This window comes from Bidens hawaiensis, unplaced genomic scaffold (assembly GCF_021521415.1).
Source record: "Bidens hawaiensis isolate Kalapana, Puna unplaced genomic scaffold, B.hawaiensis_p1.1 tig00014461_1, whole genome shotgun sequence".
NCBI classification, from domain to species: Eukaryota; Viridiplantae; Streptophyta; class Magnoliopsida; order Asterales; family Asteraceae; genus Bidens; species Bidens hawaiensis.
This window is the reverse complement of record NW_027492256.1, coordinates 603,092-611,095: the sequence shown is the minus strand read 5'-3', so window position 1 is coordinate 611,095 and position 8,004 is coordinate 603,092.

Genomic DNA, 8,004 nt, shown 5'->3' with positions numbered 1-8,004 from the left:
GATGTAACGGACTGGGCCTTGAGTTTTTACTTGAAAACATATGCGTAAAAGGCTCGTAAACTACTCAAAAAGCTCGGTTTCTTTCTTTCTTTCACCCAAAACCTACAATATGAATAAAATTATGTAAATCCTATCAAAAACAAGTTAAAACACATGAAATGTAATACAAAAACGTAGATAAAAGGTGCGGAAAATACGAGTGTTTTACAACACATCAACCAACGAGGCTAGGGTCCATCAACATACAGCCTTGCTCAACCGTGCCAGCCGGCATATTCTCATCAGGATCCCCTATGGTGTCCTCGGAAGTGCATGTTGGAGATGACATCCCTATGCAGGCACTGCCTTATCCTGGGGATACCATCAATGGAGGAATTAACCACCCAAGCTCAGGATACCAGAGACCTAACGAAAATCCTGGTAACAGTTTACTTAATTCTAATTTACACACTAACCGTGGAACTGTGCAGGACAAGGGGATATCCCCCGATATAGCCAGGGAATTACAGAAGATTAAAGATATGATTTCTAGTATCCTCGGGATAATCCGTCCCATAGCTGAAGTTCTGGCGGGCAGTCACAAACTTTCCAGGTTCACTTGGCCCATATGCGACGTGCAGATCCCCAGGAAATTCCAGACGCCCAACATGAAACTTTACGACGGTACTACGGATCCTGAGGAGCATGTAGCTCAATACAGAGAAAGGATGGAGGTCAACCCTATCCCCGCTGAAATCAAAGAAGCCTGTCTGTGTAAAGGGTTTGGTTCAACACTAACAGGGCCGACCCTCAAATGGTTATTAAGTATTCCTTCCAATACTATCACTTCCTTTGCTCATTTAATAAACTTGATTAATAATCAATTTTCTTGTAGTAGATCTTTTGAAAAACTGACAGGTGATTTATATAGAATTGTTCAGCATAACAATAAATCCCTAAGGGATTACATAATCAGATTTAGCAGGGAAGCTTTGGAAATCCCCAACCTTGATATGGCAGCTGCTGTTGAAGCCTTCAAGATGGGACTTGGGAATGATTCTCCTTTCTACGACGACCTCGTCATGACTCCATGCAGGAATCTTGACGAAGTCAGAAATAGGGCATTGAGATACATTCGGCTGGAGGATGATAAGAAGGCTCACGGAGGTTTGATTATCCCGAAGAATGAGTCTACCAACAGGAAATCAGACTCTCCCCAAACATTCTTTAGGCCGAAGCCTTATTCCAATCAGGATAATCCCAAGATCAACGTTGTGGAAGTAGACGAAGATGACGAAGAATATCCTAAAATATCCGAATATTGTTTTAACCTAGATATTGGTGGTGTAATTTGTGCCATGCAAGATCTAGGTGACAAGGCTAGATGGCCTAAGAAAAATGAGAAGCCCGGATCCAACAAAGACAAGTCAAAATGGTGTGCATTCCATGAGGACTTTGGCCATCAGACAAACGATTGTATAGCACTCCGGAAAGAGATAGGATACCTTCTCAGTAAGGGACACCTGAAAGAACTATTTGGAAGAAATAAGAACAAGAGTCAGGATTCTGTCAAGATACCTGAAAGGGCACCTTCTCCACCACCCGGAGCTAAGGTGGTATCCTTTATCTCTGGAGGATCTGACATCTGTGGGACCTTGTATTCAGCAGCCAAAAAAGTTCTAGAGAGACGAAGATGGACAACGGAGAAAGACCTCTCCGTACTTCCACATTTACAACTCAAAGAATCATATCCTTCGATGAGGAAGATAGATGTGACCTTGTGGATCCCAACCACGATGGTTTGGTAATTACTTTATGTATAGCTAACTGTTTTGTGCGTAGGATACTCGTTGATGGAGGAAGCTCTGTAAACATTATCCAGATGGATGCATTGAAGAAAATGGATATCCCAGAAACAGAGATTATCCTGAAATCCTCAGTTCTTGTCGAATTCAGTGGCAAAACCAAGAACACCATGGGAGAAATAAAACTTCTAATATATATTGAGGGAACTAACTCCCTACAAAATTTTTGCGTTATTGACTCTTTATCTTGTTGTAATGTGATTTTAGGCAGGCCCTGGATCCACAGCATGAAGGCAGTACCCTCAACCTACCATCAGTGTGTAAAACTCCCAAGTCCTTAGGGAGTCATCAAAATTGAGAGTGATCAACAAGATGCCAAGGAATGTTATGCTTCATCAATGAAGTGGACTACAAAGCCTACTCAAGCATAGCAATTACATCAACAACCAGGGAAGGTCCTGCAAGCAAGAGAGCAGGATGTGAAGGAAGTATCTTTGGATCCTCAGGATACTGAAGTCAAAGTATTGTTAGGATCAAGTATTCCTAAGGATATTGAGATGGAATTGATATCCTTTCTACAAAAAGAGATTCTACCTTCGCCTGGAAACATGAAGATATGACAGGTATCTCTAAATCAATAATAACTCATAAACTTGGTATAGATAAATCTTTCAGGCTAGTACATCAAAAACGAAGAAAGTTTTCTCCTGAGAGAAACGCTATCATACAACAAGAGGTGCAGAAGTTGCTCAAAACCAAGATGATAAGAGAAGTCCGATATCCTAGATGGTTGGCTAATCTAGTTGTCGTCTAGAAGAAAACAGAAAATGGAGAGTGTGTGTGGACTTCACAGACCTGAATAAGGCCTGTCCAAAAGACCCATTCCCACTCCCGCACATTGACTCAATGGTGGATGTAACTACTGGCCATGAGCTGCTAACATTCATGGACGCATCCTCAAGATTTCAACAGATTCACATGGAGCCTTCAGATCAAGAAGACACGGCCTTCATGACTCCCACAGGTATATACTGTTATACCGCAATGCCTTTTGGACTTAAAAACGCAGGTGCAACATACCAAAGGCTCGTCAACATGATGTTCAAAGACCAAATGGGGGACACGATGGAAGTCTACATAGATGACATGGTAGTAAAGTCGAAGAAGGATGAGGATCATCTCAAAGACTTGGCAACAACATTTGTTATCCTGGATGAATACAACATGAAATTGAATCCAGCTAAGTGCCACTTTGGGGTCAAAGAAGGAAAATTCCTGAGATACATGGTCACCAAGAGAGGAATAGAAGCAAGCCCAGAGCAGATCAAGGCTATCCTGGATATCAAATCACCAAGAAATGTCAAAGATGTCCAAAGGTTGACCAGAAGAATAGCTGCTTTCAACAGATTCATCTCAAGATCTTCAGAGAAGTGTAAAGACTTCTATGATATCCTGAGGAAGAATCACAAGTTTGAATGGGGAGAAAAGCAAGAAAGGGCATTGGTACCCCTGAAGGAATACTTATCCTCAGCACCACTTCTAATGAAGCCAGTTGATGGTGAGCCTCTATCCCTATACTTAGCCGTTTCTGGGAGTGCAATCAGTGCCGTCTTGGTTAAGGATCATGAAGGTCAACAACATTCAATATATTATATAAGTAAAATTCTGCTAGATGCAGAATCCAGGTATTCTTATCTTGAAAAGTTAATTTTAGCACTTATAATGGCTTCCACTAAACTAAGACATTACTTTAAAACTCATTCTATACATGTAAAACCAACTATCCTATTAAAGCTGTTTTGAGAAAACCAGAAATGTTAGGTAGGATGGCAAAATGGGCTGTGAAACTTAATGCATACGATATCTTGTATGAGCCAAGAACAGCCATAAAATCTTAGGCACTTGCCGACTTTGTGGCTGATTTTACCCAGGATATACTTGAGGAAGTAGTGAAAGAGGGTCAACAATTGGACATCAAGGAAAGTTGGACTTTGCATACCGATGGTGCCTCCAACATAAGAGGAACAGGTATAGGTATCCTGCTAAAATCACCACAGGGGGGCATAATATCTCTAATGAGGCTAAATATGAGGCCTTAATAGCTGGTTTTCAATTAGCTAAGGATATGAAGGTCAGATATCTTCAAGTTTATGTTGATTCTTTGTTATTAGCTGACCATTTCAATGCCTCTTATGCAGGGAATGCAGAAAACTTAGCTAAATATTTAGAAATAGTCAAGCAATTAGCTATGTGTTTCGAAACATTTGACATAGTGCAGGTACTAAGGGAAGAGAACACTGAAACAGATGCCTTAGCAAACTTGGCATCAGCTTTCAAGATACTAGGAGATGTCAAGATACCTATCGTGCATATCTTGACTCAGCAACAAAAAAGAACCTCAAAATCTTAGAAACTTCAAATTCTAAGGATAATCCAGCATCTTGGACCAATCTCATAATACGGTATCTTCAGGATAACGAGATCCCAAAAGGAGAAAATCCAAGAGCATTCCGAATGAAGGTAACCCAGTATATTATCCTAAATAATGTATTATATAGAAAATCACTTATAGGTCCATACTTGAGATGCTTGGAATATCAAGAAGCACAAGAAGTTCTCAAAGACATACATGAAGGCGATTGTGGAAACCACACTAGGGGCAGAGCCTTAGCATCCAGGATACTAAGGACAGGCTACTTCTGGCCAACAATGAAGAGAGATGCAATGGATTTCTCCAAGAAGTGTGATGCTTGCCAAAGACACAGCAACATATTACATCAACCAGCTGAACCATTATATCCTATCATTTCCCCATGGCCATTTATGAAATGGGGAATGGATATTGTGGGAAAGCTACCTAAGGTTCCTGGTGAAAAAGTCTTTATGCTGGCCATGACATATTACTTTTCCAAGTGGATCGAAGCAAAGGCATTTGTTCAAATTAAAGAAAAGGATGTGATCTCATTCATCAAACGCAATATCCTGACAAGATTTGGTATCCCGGCAGAGATTGTTTGTGACAACGGATGACAGTTCATCGGAAGAAGAACAACCAAATTTTGTGAAAATTAGGGAATCAAGATGGTGACTTCAACTCCAGTACATCCTCTAGCTAACGGTCAAGCAGAATCCAGTAACAAGATCATCATCAACAATCTGAAGAAGAAAATGGGATCCAAGAAAGGAAAATGGGCAGAAGAACTACCATTCGTTCTTTGGGACAACAGGACCACTTCAAAAAATGCAACGGGACAGACACCTTTCTCCTTGGTGTTTGGGGCTGAAGCCGTTATCCCTACCGAGATGGTGATCCCTACAGCAAGAACTAGCATTCAGGATACTGACTCCAACAACCAAAGTCTTACCGAAGACCTGGATACCATTGATGAAATCAGAGATCTTGCAAGGATCAGAATGGCGGCATACCGACAGAGAATAGCCAAGTCCTACAACAAGAAAGGCATTTCAGAATACCACTGACCCAGCAGATGGAATGCTAGCTCCAAAGTGGGAAGGTCCTTACCTGATTGATTCGGAGGCAGGAAAAGGGGCCTACAGGTTAATCACTATGAAAGGTATTCCTATACCAAGAGCTTGGAATGCTATCCACCTCAAGGCATATTTTTGTTAGTATACTTAACTAGTATATTGGTATCCTCAAGATGAAGGTATGTTTCCTTATCTATTCTTACATTTTTTAACTTTATTATCCCTAAATCAAGTTTACTGACTTAAGCATCGAAGGGGTGTTAGCCCACCCTCATGAAGAGCTTAGTGTTTTGCAGTTATCCGAAGGATACGTTATCTCGACAACAGTCAGAGGCCGATCACCTCCCACATGAATATGATATCCCTGATATCCCCTAAGGTTTAAAGGTCTTCACCTTTCCAACGAACGCCAGGGGCGCACGAATATGATATCTCGGATATCTCAAAAGGTTTAAAGGTCTTCACCTTTCTAATGACTCCTGGAGCGCACGATGATTCATGTATAGTTCGAGGCAGGCTGACTAGACCAGCTGACAATCCGTCTGTTGTTGGCTATATACCGAATCCTTTTGATAAGTGGCAGGCGTGTCACGTAAATGGTTTATAACATTTTCATGTTATCTAAGGTTTATAACACGTCCATGTTATCTAAAGTCTTGGCATAATCATGCCCATGCATTTGGGACCTTCCCCAGTTTTATCTCAAGTTTAGACTTTTTCATGTCTCTAAAGCAAAGGCCTAGTCGCCAGTAAAAGGGCTTTATCGCCAGTTAATGGGCTCTGTCTCCAGAATTATCTAACTTTGCTTTGAAAGATCGCTAATCTAAGAAGGTTACTAAGTTATCTTTAACTTAGCGAAATCCCAAAAGCTTGATAAGATCAACGGTGGGGGACATCACATGTAAGCCCATTAGATTTATAAATAATCTCCATGAAGGTACTCTTTATACTTAGTTTTATTATTCAATTTATATTTCAAAGTATAATCTTTTGGTTTGATTGTGATGACTCACACAAGGCATAATGATTTATTATCTTTAAGATATTTTCAAATCCTTACAAGTCTTTTGATCATGTTTACTAAAAACATAAAAGTATTTCATGTTCAGGATATATGATCCTCAAGATATCTTGACAAAATGTCTTAGAGATATATTTTCTAAAACTATAAATATTCAAGAAAATGTTTTCAAGATACATTATCCTCGACATAACTTATTTCAGAAAATTAAAGACATGTAATATTCCAACTAAAACTTACAAGTTACTAGACACGATGCTTAAAGTCAAAAGATCATATCGTTACTAATCATAAGTGCAGGAAATTTAAAGGGCAATACCCAGGATTCGTCTTGAAAAGCCAAGATCCCTCCACCCGTATACTGCCAGATGTCCAAAAGTCAAGATAACATGGGCTTCGTTTTGGAAAGTCAAGATCTCTCCACCCATGTATACTAATATCTTAAGCATACTATTGTTCAAGACAGAAAAAAAAATTGTTTTACAGACCATTACAACCCAACATCACAAACCATAAACACATAAAATTGGGCTCAAGCTTTTTCTTTACCGCCATCACTGCCCAATGGCACCTCATCACCAACCGCCTTTGCCGCTCCCTTGATCGCCACTTCCACAGCCTCCTCCGCAGACTTCTCCATACCACTAGGACCAGCTTCCTCCACCTTCTCCCCACCAAGCTCAGCCAGTATATTCTTCCAACCAGCTACATCCCAGAAAGGAGTGTCTAGACCAGCATCCTTTGCCTCTTTAGCCATCTTGAGCCGGGATTGGAATACAGAAACAACAGCAGGCTTCTTCGCCCCCTCCATAGCATCATAACCTTTATTAAGCATTCCGCCTCTTGATGAACCAACTCCTTCTTGACCAGTGACAACTCCATTTCAGGTCATCTAGCTCTTTGGTCTTCTTATCAAGAATACTGGTCTTTGTCACCTCCATCTTCATTAGTTCAGAGATACGAGTATGGGCTTCATGGAGTTCAAGGTGTTGGACTCGGTCTGCCCAAGACACATATTATAATTGATGTGGCTAGTACGTTATGATCCAAGTCGGGTCATACCCAATAACAAGCTAGACAAATAATAATTATATTTGTTTATATATGATATGATCATAAGTAAATAAATATTGATACTTATGTTATTTGGAAAAGGGTTTCTAAATACAATGTACTTGTGAAATGAATAAATCATATGGATGATTTATATTTTGAGAGAGAACATTCCATAGTGTTATTTAAGATGATTAAATAACAATATGTGAAAATGGTTACCTAGCATGTTGCCTATATGTTGTGTTACACTTATAAGTAATAAGTTTTATAACACAAATATATAAATGGAAGGTTTAAAAAAAATAATAATAACAATAACAAGGAAGGAATCTCTTTCTCTCTTATTATTTTATTGTTATTTCAAATGTTAGTGGAGACATGCAAGGTTTCTAATTGGTGCCATGGGTGGTGCCAAAAGATACACACTTAATTCATCTTTCACTCTTATTTTTTGCAAGTAACAAAAAGTTTTCTACTCTCTCTCTTTTCTCTCTAATTTTCGGCCAAGAGGAGGAGCCAAGGGAGGAAGAAAATTTTTGAGTGCAAATCCTAGCTACAAGGTGTTTGCTTGAAGGCTTGAAGGGTATACAATCTTGAGGAACTCCTATCTTGAAGTTCTAGCCTACCATTCATCATCCCTTTCACATTTCCTTG